At 44.6% G+C, this 15,142-nt stretch overlaps 1 protein-coding gene across 1 annotated transcript in view; it reads left to right on the forward strand.

The window, feature by feature from the left end:
• Nucleotides 1-13,101: 13,101 nt before the first annotated feature.
• The window catches only part of DRC5 (dynein regulatory complex subunit 5), a 63,245-nt gene continuing 61,204 nt past the window's right edge, over nucleotides 13,102-15,142 (forward strand). Inside the window, exon 1 of the mRNA XM_082251740.1 lies at nucleotides 13,102-13,207. The gene's annotated coding sequence lies outside the window, so the exon portion shown is untranslated. The remainder of the gene's footprint in view (nucleotides 13,208-15,142) is intronic.

The following is a 15,142-nucleotide window of genomic DNA, read 5'->3' on the forward strand; positions in this document are numbered from 1 at the left end:
TTCAGGGTTTGCGTTCTGCAGACAACACGCCTTCAGGAGGGTGCATCTGGCAGGTGAGTATTGGTGGGTCCATCCTCTGGGGATAATGGACTTTCTATGACCACATTAGTCAGAGATCCCGCTCTGACCCCCAGCAGAGCGGTGCTCAGGTCTCATTGCTCAGCACAGCCCGTTCTGACATCAGGGCATTTCATTATTCCTGTAATCACATGACTCCTCTTTGGTCACATGACTCCTTTTGTGTCCTTCCTGGTGCATTCAAAGAGGTTATCTGAATGTCGTGGTTTTTTTTTAATCATTTATTTTTTTTTATATATATATAACATATTTTTATTGCTTTGTGGAGGGCTCGGTCTGTGTGAACAGGCTCTCTCTGTGTGTACATGTTTACCATATCAACGCAACAGGATCATGAACAAATATATTTTTTTACATCGTATCGTTGTTTTAAAAGTGATGATTTATTTAATTGCATGAAGGTGTATTAATTGTTTCAGCCTGTAAATATTTTATTTGAATGAGAAGCATTTATCTGAAAGAAAGCATTATGTATCCTACCCCGCGCTTTGTGGTTGTAATTTGATTTGATGTTTTAGTCATTTGTGTTTTCTTTTATGAATAAATGGAGCTTCTGTCCTCCTTGTAATGTGTTTTCTCTGTACAGCCCCAGTGTAGTGCCGGTTTCGGCCTCCCCACCCATATCCTCAAAGGAACGCTACTGAGAGCAAGAAGACTCACTCAATGTGCCTTAAAGTAGAAGTAAACTCCATTTTTTTTATTTGATACCATCAGTTGGGTTTTAATAAGGTCATCTCAACCTATTGGTAGACCTCTCCTTGATCTCAACCTATTGGTAGACATCTCTTTGATCTCAACCTATTGGTAGACATCTCTTTGATCTCAACCTATTGGTAGACATCTCCTTCACCTCAACCTATTGGTAGTCCTATTCCTGGTGGACCTCTCCTTGATCTCAACCTATTGGTAGACATCTTGTCACAATCTGGATGGAGGCCGAAGTGCAGAGAGGGCTTCCCTTGCAGCTCAGTGCGAGTCACCCCTGGAAGTGATACAGGAGGTGAAGCGTCCCAAGTAGCACAGGTCGCCTCTGGTGAACACCAGATGATTTCAGGAACTCTGGGTAAGGCAGGCAACTGGAGGAGTAGTAAAAGCCAGGCCGAGGGTCAAACACCGGTGATCGGTCCAAGAGCAAGGTAAGTAGCAGAACAGGGACGAGCCAGGGTCATACACAGGTGAGCAGGCAGAAACAGAGTCCTTAGGCAAGCCGGGGTCATACACTCTGAAAACAAGCAGGTAGTAGCAAGAGCAAAGTCCGAGAGGCGAGCCGAGGGTCAAACACCAGGAGGAGATCAGATGGTTCAGAAACAAGCCGGGTCACAACAGGAAGTCCAAAACAGGAAGCTGAGAGATAATCCAGCAATGTGTCTGCTCCTATGGCCACCTTTTATAGGCCAGCATAGGGCAGTGTCAATTGAGGCTGGAACGACCATTGCTATTACTGGCAATGTTGCCAGTTCTCCTACGGCCATTTCCCTGACGGGCCAGCAGAGGGCTGTGTCGATTTGAGCCAGGAGCATCCATTAATTGTACTGGCAGAAATGCCAGTACGGCTGTATCCCTGACACATCTCCTTGATCTCAGCCTATTGGTAGTCCTATTCCTGGTGGACCTCTCCTTGATCTCAACCTATTGGTAGACCTCTCCTTGATCTAAACCTATTGGTAGACATCTCTTTGATCTCAATCTATTGGTAGACATCGCCTTGATCTCAACCTATTGGTAGACATCTCCTTCACCTCAACCTATTGGTAGTCCTATTCCTGGTGGACCTCTCCTTGATCTCAGCCTATTGGTAGACATCGCCTTGATCTCAGCCTATTGGAAGACATCTCCTTGATCTCAGCCTATTGGAAGACATCTCCTTGATCTCAACCTATTGGTAGACATCTCCTTGATCTCAACCTATTGGTAGACATCGTCTTGATCTCAACCTATTGGTAGACCTCTCCTTGATCTCAACCTATTGGTAGACATCGTCTTGATCTCAACCTATTGGTAGACATCTCCTTGATCTCAGCCTATTGGTAGTCCTATTCCTGGTGGACCTCTCCTTGATCTCAACCTATTGGTAGACCTTTCCTTGATCTCTACCTATTGGTAGACCTCTCCTTGATCTCAATCTATTGGTAGACATCGCCTTGATCTCAACCTATTGGTAGACATCTTCACCTCAACCTATTGGTAGTCCTATTCCTGGTAAACCTCTCCTTGATCTCAGCCTATTGGTAGACATCTCCATGATCTCAGCCTATTGGTAGACATCTCCTTGATCTCAGCCTATTGGTAGACATCTCCTTGATCTCGACCTATTGTAGACATCTCCTTGATCTCAACCTATTGCTAGATATACCCTTGATCTCAACCAATTGATAGACCTATTCCTGGTAGACAGCTCCTTGATCTCAACCTATTGGTAAACATCCACTCACTCTCAACCTATTGGTAAACATCCACTCACTCTCAACCTATTGGTAGATATCTCCTTGGTAGATCATCCCCTTGATCTCAACCTATTGGTGGACATCTCCTTGATCTCAACCTATTGATGGACATCCCCTTGATGGTGAGCTGGTAAGTGAGCTGGGAATTTTTGTTTGATGTTTTTTTACATGAGTTGCCCTTTCATGTTCTCCTTGCTGAAAAGGCAAGTTGTAGGTTGAGGTGGTTGCCATTTGTTTGTACTGTTGGTAATTGGTGAGGGGATGCTTTGGATACCTTCACTGTCTTTGCTGGGTGTCCAGTGTGTCCCTATGCCTTTAGGGAGGGGTGGGCTCCCTCCAGCCATACCTGCCCTTAATCTATCTATTATTATATACTGTATGTGCGCTGCTCCAACTCAGGAGACTCTCAAAATTTAGAGTCAGGACTGCAGTACACTGGGGTGCCGTGACGTGGTCGCTGTAGCTTACACACATATATTTGCAAACGAAACCCCTTGTTTTTAACGTGAACTGTTAAGACAATTCAGTTTGTTGCAGGCTGGCAGGTAATTTTTGTTTTTTGACATGCGTTGCCTTTTCCTATGTTCCTTGCTGCAAAGGTTGGGGTGGTTGCCACTTATTTATCCCCTTGATCTTTGCCTATTGGTAGACATCTCTTTGATCTCAACCTATTTGTAGACAGCCTCTTAGTACACATTCCCTTGATCTCAACCTATTGGTTGACATCTCCTTCATCCCAACCTATTGGTATATATCTTCTTGATCTCAACTTATTGGTAGGCATCCCCTTGATCTGAACTGATTGGTAGACATATTTCTGGTAGAAGTCTCCTTGATCTCAACCTATTGGTAAACATCCACTCAATCTCAACCTATTGGTAGACATCCCCTTGATCTCAACCTATGCAGAGATATCTCCTTGATCGCAAAACTATTGGTAGACATCCCCTTGATCTCAACCTATTGGTGGACCTATTACTGGTAGATATCTCCTTGGTCTCTTCCTGTTGGAAGATATCCGTTTGATCTGAACCTATTGGTAGACCTATTCCTAGTAGACATCCCCCTTGATCTGAACCTATTGGTAGACATTCTCCTGGTAGACCTCCACGTGATCTGCACCTATTGGTAGGCATATTCCTGCTAGGCATTTCCTTGATCTGAACCTATTGATAGACATCTTCTTGTTAGACATAGTCCTGTCAGACATCTCCTTGCTCTAAATCTATTGGTAGGCATCTTAGTCGTTAGATATCCCCTTGATCTTAACCTATTGTTAGACAGCATCATGATCATCCACATCCTTCCTCTGTCATTTCCTCAGGGGACATCACTGGTGTGTTCATATTAGAAGGCTCATTTCTAGTATCCTGGCCTAGCCTTGATGATGTCATCTTATATCTCCAGCAAACTCTCTCTCTCTCATGGTGCTCATCTTCTTTCCCTAAAACCCCATGTGACTAACGGCATCACAAGGTGTTAGGGAACATCTGGTAACATACGCATATATCCTCTGATGCTTGCTAATTTCCATGGGGATGAGCCCTGACTTTGATGACCCACCCAAGCAACATGGCTACTTCGAATCCAAAGTAAGGCTTTGACTCTTTGGTAGGTGCATGGGCAAGGTTTTTAAATGATGAGCTTTGAGGACAGAAGCTGTGTTCTGGGAAGGAAACACCAGACAGTATCAAAGATGGTGCCATCTTCAGTGGTGTTGGTGGTGGAGGAACAGCCTGCACCAAAACTAAGAGAATGGATCATAATATTGCAATATAAAGTGTTTATTAGGCAAATGTTGATCTTTATGAATGAGGCTCTGGCATCAGACTGCAGGGTTTTCTTATGCTTTAAAGTGGACCTGTCATCAGATTTATTAAGGCTGAATTCCCACAGGTATGGCATATCTACATGGTCCAAGCTGGAACAATGTAACTATATAACAATATCCATACCTGGAATTCAGCTTTAGATGCAGCCTGCTACATGTCAATATAGCAATATAGCTCTTCCAAGTATGTATTTTCCCTCTCAGAGATCACAGCACTCCCCCAACAATGTCTTCAGCTGCTTTTTCTCTCCCAGAAGAACAGATCCAGTTTTGTTCAGGCATCATGCAGGGTCGCCATCTACTTCCTGGACTGAGATGCAGCTCAAGGATGACACAATCATGTAAATACCTATTAATGCCTGTGCATTCCTTGGCTGTGTTCACAAATGTCTGAAAGGGGTTTGGGAAATATTTGACTTTTTAGGCACATATATATATATATATAAAAAATAAACACATTTTATTGATCTGCATTAAAACATTGGTATATACACTGAACAAAACTATAAACGCAACACTTTTTTTTTTTTGTCCCCATTTTTCATGAGCTGAACTCAAAGATCTAAGACTCTTTCTATGTACACAAAAGGCCGATTTCTCTCAAATCTGTGTAAATCTGTGTTAGTGAGCGCTTCTCCTTTGCCGAGATAATCCGTCCACCTCACAGGTGTGACATATCAAGATGCTGATTAGACAGCATGATTATTGCACAGGTGTGCCTTAGGCCGGCCACAATAAAAGGCCACTCTAAAATGTGCAGTTTTATCACACAGCACAATGCCACAGATGTCCCAAGTTTTGGGGAAGCGTGCAATTGGCATGCTGACTGCAGGAATGTCCACCAGAGCTGTTGCCCGTGAATTGAATGTTCATTTCTCTACCATAAGCCGTCTCCAAAGGCGTTTCAGAGAATTTGGCAGTACATCCAACCGGCCTCACAACCGCAGACCACCTGTAACCACACCGGCCCAGGATCTTCACATCCAAGATCGTCTGAGACCAGCCACCCGGACAGCTGCTGCAACAATCAAAGAATTTCTGCACAAACTGTCAGATACCGTCTCAGGGAAGCTCATCTGCATGCTCCTCATCCTCATGGGGGTCTCCACCTGACTGCAGTTCGTCATCGTAACCGACTCGAGTGGGCAACTCTTCACATTCACTGGTGCCTGGCACTTTGGAGAGGAGTTCTCTTCATGGATGAATCCCAGCTTTCACTGTACAGGGCAGATGGCAGACAGCGTGTATGGCTTCATGTGGGTGGGCGGTTTGCTGATGTCAGTGTTGTGGATGGAGTGGCCCATGGTGGCGGTGGGGTTATGGTATGGGCAGGCATATGCTATAGACAATGAACACGGGTACATTTTATTGATGGCATTTTGAATGCACAGAGATACCGCGATGAGATCCTGAGGCCCATTGTTGTGCCATTCATCCACGACCATCGCCTCATGGTGCAGCATGATAATGCGCGGCCCCATGGTGCAAGGATCTGTACACAATTCCTGGAATCTGAAAACATCCCAGTTCTTGAATGGCCAGCATACTCACCGGACATGTCACCCATTGAGCATGTTTGGGGTGCTCTGGATTGTCGTATACGACAGCGTATTCCAGGTCCTGAAGAAATTATACTTTACATTGTAGCAAAGTAGTGGTGTCAGTGGGAGGAATAGTGCCCCATCATTGGTGTCAGTGGGAGGAATGGTGCCCCATCATTGGTGTCAGTGGGAGGAATAGTGCCCCATCATTGGTGTCAGTGGGAGGAATAGTGTCCCATCATTGGTGTCAGTGGGAGGAATAGTGCCCTATCATTGGTGTCAGTGGGAGGAATAGTGCCCCATCATTGGTGTCAGTGGGAGGAATAGTGCCCCATCATTGGTGTCAGTGGGAGGAATAGTGCCCCATCATTGGTGTCAGTGGGAGGAATAGTGCCCCATCATTGAGGTCAGTGGGAGGAATATTGCCCCATCATTGGTGTCAGTGGGAGGAATAGTGCCCCATCATTAGTATCAGTGGGAGGAAAAGTGCCCCATCATTGTTGTCAGTGGGAGGAATAGTACCCCATCATTGGTGTCAGTGGGAGGAATAGTGCCCCATCATTGGTGTCGGTGGGAGGAATAGTGTCCCATCATTGGTGTCGGTGGGAGGAATAGTGCCCCATCATTGGTGTCGGTGGGAGGAATAATGCCCCATTATTGGTATCAGTGGCAGGAATAGTGCCCCATCATTGGTGACAGTGGGAGGAATAGTGTCCCATCATTGGTGTCAGTGGGAGGAATAGCGCCCCATCCTTGGTGTCAGTGGGAGGAATAGCGTCCCATCATTGGTGTCAGTGGGAGGAATAGTGCCCCATCATTGGTGTCAGTGGGAGAATAGTGCAATTTGTAGTTCAACAGCAACTGGAGCAACATGGCTGTCATTTTAATGAAGGGTTCGCTGTCCCTCCCTCCCTGATAATGTGACCCTCCATGTCTCCTGCTCAGTATTCCCCACCAGCAGGCAGGCGCTGTGTTTCCGCTCCCCTGACTGTGCTCCATCCTCAATCAGCTTCACCCCCACTTTGTGTCTGCATGCGCCGTCCTCTCCTGCTCTCTCATGTCTGCTATTTCTGGAGAAAATCTCATCAATTATTAATCGTTCTTCTCTGCATCTTCTCACCGCTCATCCTCACATCTTCCCCAACTACTACTCACATCATCCACAGCACACATTATACAATGGGATCTTCTACAGGGAGAAGGAAGCTGATATCATTTATATCCAACTCCTCACTGACAGGAGACTGTACAGAGATCATACTCCTGACACCAATATCACTGTACAGAGATCATACTCCTGACACCAATATCACTGTACTGTACAGAGATCATACTCCTGACACCAATATCACTGTACAGAGATCATACTCCTGACACCAATATCACCGTACTGTACAGAGATCATACTCCTGACACCAATATCACTGTACTGTACAGAGATCATACTCCTGACACCAATATCACCGTACTGTACAGAGATCATACTCCTGACACCAATATCACTGTACAGAGATCATACTCCTGACACCAATATCACCGTACTGTACGGAGATCATACTCCTGACACCAATATCACCGTACTGTACAGAGATCATACACCTGACACCAATATCACCGTACTGTACAGAGATCATACTCCTGACACCAATATCACCGTACTGTACAGAGATCATACACCTGACACCAATATCACCGTACTGTACAGAGATCATACTCCTGACACCAATATTACCGTACTGTACAGAGATAATACTCCTGACACCAATATCACCGTACTGTACAGAGATCATACTCCTGACACCAATATCACCGTACTGTACAGAGATCATACTCCTGACACCAATATCACCGCACTGTACAGAGATCATACTCCTGACACCAATATCACCGTACTGTACAGAGATCATACTCCTGACACCAATATCACAGTACTGTACAGAGACCATACTCCTGACACCAATATCACCATACTGTACAGAGATCATACTCCTGACACCGATATCACCGTACTGTACGGAGATCATACTCCTGACACCGATATCACCGTACTGTACAGAGATCATACTCCTGACACCAATATCACCGCACTGTATGGATATCATACTCCTGACACCAATATCACCTTACTGTACGGAGATCATACTCCTGACACCAATATCACCTTACTGTACGGAGATCATACTCCTGACACCAATATCACCTTACTGTATGGATATCATACTCCTGACACCAATATCACCGTACTGTATGGAGATCATACTCCTGACACCAATATCACCGCACTGTACAGAGATCGTACTCCTGACACCAATATCACCGTACTGTACAGAGATCATACTCCTGACACCAATATCACCGCACTGTACAGAGATCATACTCCTGACACCAATATCACCGCACTGTACAGAGATCGTACTCCTGACACCAATATCACCGTACTGTACAGAGATCATACTCCTGACACCAATATCACCGTACTGTACAGAGATCATACTCCTGACACCAATATCACCGTACTGTACGGAGATCATACTCCTGACACCAATATCACCGCACTGTACAGAGATCATACTCCTGACACCAATATCACCGCACTGTACAGAGATCATACTCCTGACACCAATATCACCGTACTGTACAGAGATCATACACCTGACACCAATATCACCGTACTGTACAGAGACCATACTCCTGACACCAATATCACCATACTGTACAGAGATCATACTCCTGACACCGATATCACCGTACTGTACGGAGATCATACTCCTGACACCGATATCACCGTACTGTACAGAGATCATACTCCTGACACCAATATCACCGCACTGTATGGATATCATACTCCTGACACCAATATCACCTTACTGTACGGAGATCATACTCCTGACACCAATATCACCTTACTGTACGGAGATCATACTCCTGACACCAATATCACCTTACTGTATGGATATCATACTCCTGACACCAATATCACCGTACTGTATGGAGATCATACTCCTGACACCAATATCACCGCACTGTACAGAGATCGTACTCCTGACACCAATATCACCGTACTGTACAGAGATCATACTCCTGACACCAATATCACCGCACTGTACAGAGATCATACTCCTGACACCAATATCACCGCACTGTACAGAGATCGTACTCCTGACACCAATATCACCGTACTGTACAGAGATCATACTCCTGACACCAATATCACCGTACTGTACAGAGATCATACTCCTGACACCAATATCACCGTACTGTACGGAGATCATACTCCTGACACCAATATCACCGCACTGTACAGAGATCATACTCCTGACACCAATATCACCGCACTGTACAGAGATCATACTCCTGACACCAATATCACCGTACTGTACAGAGATCATACACCTGACACCAATATCACCGTACTGTACAGAGATCATACTCCTGACACCAATATTACCGTACTGTACAGAGATAATACTCCTGACACCAATATCACCGTACTGTACAGAGATCATACTCCTGACACCAATATCACCGTACTGTACAGAGATCATACTCCTGACACCAATATCACCGCACTGTACAGAGATCATACTCCTGACACCAATATCACCGTACTGTACAGAGATCATACTCCTGACACCAATATCACAGTACTGTACAGAGACCATACTCCTGACACCAATATCACCATACTGTACAGAGATCATACTCCTGACACCGATATCACCGTACTGTACGGAGATCATACTCCTGACACCGATATCACCGTACTGTACAGAGATCATACTCCTGACACCAATATCACCGCACTGTATGGATATCATACTCCTGACACCAATATCACCTTACTGTACGGAGATCATACTCCTGACACCAATATCACCTTACTGTACGGAGATCATACTCCTGACACCAATATCACCTTACTGTATGGATATCATACTCCTGACACCAATATCACCGTACTGTATGGAGATCATACTCCTGACACCAATATCACCGCACTGTACAGAGATCGTACTCCTGACACCAATATCACCGTACTGTACAGAGATCATACTCCTGACACCAATATCACCGCACTGTACAGAGATCATACTCCTGACACCAATATCACCGCACTGTACAGAGATCGTACTCCTGACACCAATATCACCGTACTGTACAGAGATCATACTCCTGACACCAATATCACCGTACTGTACGGAGATCATACTCCTGACACCAATATCACCGCACTGTACAGAGATCATACTCCTGACACCAATATCACTGTACTAATATTAAATATTGAATATAATAGAACCCATAATAAAGATAATATAGGGTAGAAAAGGACACAGCATGGTTGATATTCCCCTTCCCTTCATGATTGCCCCCCTCTTGTGTTTGCAGTAGACACCCCCATATTATGATGGCGTTCCCAGTATATAGTGGGAGGAGGGGGTGGAGGCGCTGGGCCCGGGGTGGGTAGGTGATTTGTATTTTGCTTTTGCTGACCATGCCGGGTATGTAGAGGCAGTGAAGTGTTTTCTCATTAATTCTTCATGATCTCCATTCCTGGAGCCGCAACCAGCCGAGTGTTTGGCCTCAATATATCGCCAGTAAAATCTGCCCCTCTCCCATGTCAGAGCCCTGGAAGGCAGAGGCGTAACTAGAACCTTCAGGGCCCCGGTGCAAGAAACCATGCCCGGACCCCTGGCTGGGGCCCTTCCCTTCGAACCTGGGGCTCTTCCCACTGATCCTGGGGCCCTTTACCCTCGTGCGGGGCCCTTTATTACAGTCCCACAGCGGCGGACCCTTTCACAAGTTCTGCAGTGGGCCCCCTTCCTGCCATCTTGGGGCCTCCCCACGGTGGTGGAATGCCAGAGCTCGGTCACAAGTGTGATCTTTGTGATCCTGGAAGTTCACCCACTGGTGTCAGTAGTTTTTATTTTTTGGTACTTTAATTGTATTATTTTTATCATTTTATTTTATTTATTTTTTACAATGTGACTGACTATGACTCTGTCCATTCAGAAAAGGAAGGAGCTGGTAAATTACATATTTACTGACCCCTTCCTGGTTCTCTATTGTGACACATCCCCTGCAGCAGCCGGCAGGAGAGGGGAGGGAGCACAGTGGGGGGGGGGGGGGGACCAGGGGAGCACACAGGGGCCCAGAGACAGCAGAACACAAGTGAACTGGATAGGAGGAGTGGCGGGGGCAGCATACAGAGGAACCAATCTCCTCCATTCTCCTCCTGCAGCTACAGGAGGAAAAAGGAGGACAGTGATTTCTCTACATGCTGCCCCCGCCGCCCCTCCTATCAAGGTGTACAGGGGAGCCGCACAGACCCTGGAGCATGGGGCCCGGTTGCGATTGCAACCCCTGTAGTTATGCCCCTGCTGGAAGGTGTGTGCTATAATGTATACATATACAGTATACACAATACATAGATGACATAGGGGGTCACCATACATTATACATTACATAGGGGGTCACCATACATTATACACTACATAGGGGGTCACCATACATTATACACTACATAGGGGGTCACCATACATTATACATTACATAGGGGGTCACCATACATTATACATTACATAGGGGGTCACCATACATTATACACTGTACAGGAATAACATACAGAGTCACTGTACACTATACAGTGCTAGTAGGTATTATAGGGGGACACTAGACATCATGTTTCTGTATTATACCCTGTATATCGATTACTATAGGTGACATCTGTGTAGTATACTTTCTACAGAGGACAGTAAAGGTGATATCTATGTATTATACCCTCTATAGAGGACAGTATAGGGGATATCTGTGTATTATACTCTCTATAGAGGACGGTATAGGTGATATCCGTGTATTATACACTGTATATAAATTACTATAGGTGACATACTCTCTACAGAAGACAGTAAAGGTGATATCTGTGTATTATACCCTCTATAGAGGACAGTATAGGGGATATCTGTGTATTATACCCTCTATAGAGGACAGTATAGGTGATATCTGTGTATTATACCCTCTATAGAGGACAGTATAGGTGATATCTGTGTATTATACCCTCTATAGAGGACAGTATAGGTGATATCTGTGTATTATACCCTCTATAGAGGACAGTATATGTGATATCTGTGTATTATAATCTCTATAGAGGACAGTATAGGTGATATCTGTGTATTATAATCTCTATAGAGGACAGTATAGGTGATATCTGTGTATTATACCCTCTATAGAGGACAGGGTAGGGGATATCTGTGTATTATACCCTCTATAGAGGACAGTATAGGGGATATCCGTGTATTATACCCTCTATAGAGGACATTATAAGGGATATCTGTGTATCATACCCTCTATAGAGGACAGTATAGGGGATATCTGTGTATTATACCCTCTATAGAGGACAGTATAGGTGATAGCTGTGTATTATACTCTCTATATAGGACAGTATAGGGGATATATGTGTATTATACCCTCTATAGAGCACAGTATAGGGGATATATGTGTATTATACCCTCTATAGAGGACAGTATAGGGGATATCTGTGTATTATACCCTCTATAGAGCACAGTATAGGGGATATATGTGTATTATACTCTCTATATAGGACAGTATAGGGGATATATGTGTATTATACCCTCTATAGAGCACAGTATAGGGGATATATGTGTATTATACCCTCTATAGAGGACAGTATAGGTGATATCTGTGTATTATACCCTCTATAGAGGACAGTATAGGTGATATCTGTGTATTATAATCTCTATAGAGGACAGTATATGGGTATTTGTGTATTATACCCTCTATATAGGACAGTATAGGGGATATATGTGTATTATAACATATATAGAGATAGTATAGGTGATATCTGTATATTATACCCTCTATAGAGGACAGTATAGAGGGATATCTGTGTATTATACTCTCTATAGAAGACAGTATAGGGGATATGTGTGTATTATTCTCTGTATATAGGTCCCTGTAGGTGATATTTGTGTGTTATACACTGTATATAGGTCACTATAGGGTATATGTGTGTATTATACACTGTATATTGGTCACTGTAGGGTATATCTGTGTATTATTATCTGTATATATCCGTGTACAGCTTATTTTACAGTTCAGTCAGAGATAGGCTCCACCTCCTTCAGGTATTCCAGTCAGTAAAGACAGTATTGGGCGTGGTTAGGCACTGCGAGCGTCTCCTCCCTCTCTCCTTGGCTACGGATGGCATCTCGGTTGCCGTGGTGACCGTACACAGTGGAGGCCGCCATGTTTGTTTACTGCACCGTGTGACAATCGGGTGACCAGCTCTAGAGGTATTCCCATGTTGCTGTTCTCAGTGTGGCACCCCGGAGGAGGGGGGGGGGGGGGGCACTCCTCTGTACTGGGGCATGTGAAGGCTTTCTGGGCGCCCTGATAAACAGTATGGGGTGATGGGGGAGGGGGAGATATACACATTGATAGCTGTGTATGGAGTTTTCTGTTACTCTGGTTACTTAATGTAGATTGTTTATGATTTGTTGTGTTCACTCTGTTTTTTTGTAACTTTTGTATGGGTGTCAGGACTCCGCCCCCCTTCGGGTCACAGGGTTACAGACATGAGGTGCACATTGGAGATGTCCCTGGAAAAGTCCTCACAGTTCACACATCCATCACCTGCCTCAGCAGCCAATGGAGGGGCAGCGGCGGTGGGATAGCGGCGCCTGGAGAGGCCGGGACTCCTGGAAATCTTCATTGAGGATGTTTTGGGGACACCTAGACCTCTTTTGTCCCCATCATGGTGTCTGTGTGTCCCCAAAACTCCGGTGTCACCTGAAATCTGCCGGGTCAGTTCAGATTTCTGGCGTTTCTTTCGCCAACTCCGGCGCAATCTCTCCATATCCTTATTGGGGTCAGCTTCGCCGTTTACATTTCCGCTGCCGGAGCAGTTTTTTGCACACGTGATTAACCTCATGCCCACCCCATGCAGCACATACACTCCATTACCAAAGATTTGGGACGCCTGCCTTTACACACACATGAACTGTAATGGCATCCCAGTCTTAGTCTGTAGGGTTCAATATTGAGTTGGCCCACCCTTTGCAGCTATAACAGCTTCATCTCTTCTGGGAAGGCTGTCCACAAGGTTTAGGAGTGTGTCTATGGGAATGTTTCACCATTCTTCCAGAAGCGTATTTATGAGGTCAGGCACTGATGTTGGATGAGAAGGCCTGGCTCACAGTCTCTGCTCTAATTCATCCCAAAGGTGTTCTATTGGGTTGAAGTCAGGACTCTGTGCAGGACAGTCAAGTTCCTCCCCCCCAAACTCACTCACCCGTGTCTTTATGGACCTTGCTTTTTGCAGTGGTCCAAATCATTTGGTGGAGGGGGGGGGGGTTTCAGGCGTTGGGCTTGGCCCCTTAGTTCCAGTGAAAGGAACTCTTAAAGCTTTTGTTACCCTAAAAAAAAAAAAAAAAAAATAGAACCTGTTCCCTTAACCAGTTCTGGACCGGAAGGATTTTCCCCCTTAATGACCAGGCCATTTTTTTTTTTGTGATTCGGCACTGCGTTACTTTAACTGACAATTGCGCGGTTGGTCGTGCGACGCCGTATACAAAAAAATTGATGTCCTTTTTTTCCCCACAAATAGAGATTTCTTTTGGTGGTATTTGATCACCTCTGCGATTTTTTTTTTTTTGCACTATAAACAAAAAACAGGCGACAATTCTGAAAAAAAATATATATATATATTTTTCACATTCTGCTATAAAACATTCCCAATAAAAAAAATGTAAAAATCAAAAATTTTCATCATTTTAGGCCAATTTGTTTTCTGCTACATATTTTTGGTTAAAAAAATCCCAATAAGTGTATATTGATTGGTTTACGCAAAAGTTATCACATCTGCAAACTAGGGGAAAGATTTATGTCATTTTTATTAATTTTTATTTATTTTTACTAGTAATGGTGGTGATCTGTGATTTTTAGAGGGACTGTGACATTGCGGCGGACAGATCGGACCCCTAACTGACATTTTTGCCACTTTTTGGGGGGACCAGTGACATTTCTACAGTAATCAGTGCTAAAAATATGCAATGTTACTGTAATAATGACACTGACAGGGAAGAGGTTAACACCAGGAGCGATCAAAGAGTTAAATGTGAACATAGGGGGTGCTTTCTAACTGTGAGGGGGATGTATTTACTGAATGAACACAGAGACCTGTGTTCCTAAATAGGAGGTACACAGGAGCTCTGTGTTCATGGCTGACA

The sequence above is a fragment of the Pelophylax lessonae genome, assembly GCF_965119305.1.
Source record: "Pelophylax lessonae genome assembly, chromosome: 3".
Classification (NCBI taxonomy): domain Eukaryota; kingdom Metazoa; phylum Chordata; class Amphibia; order Anura; family Ranidae; genus Pelophylax; species Pelophylax lessonae.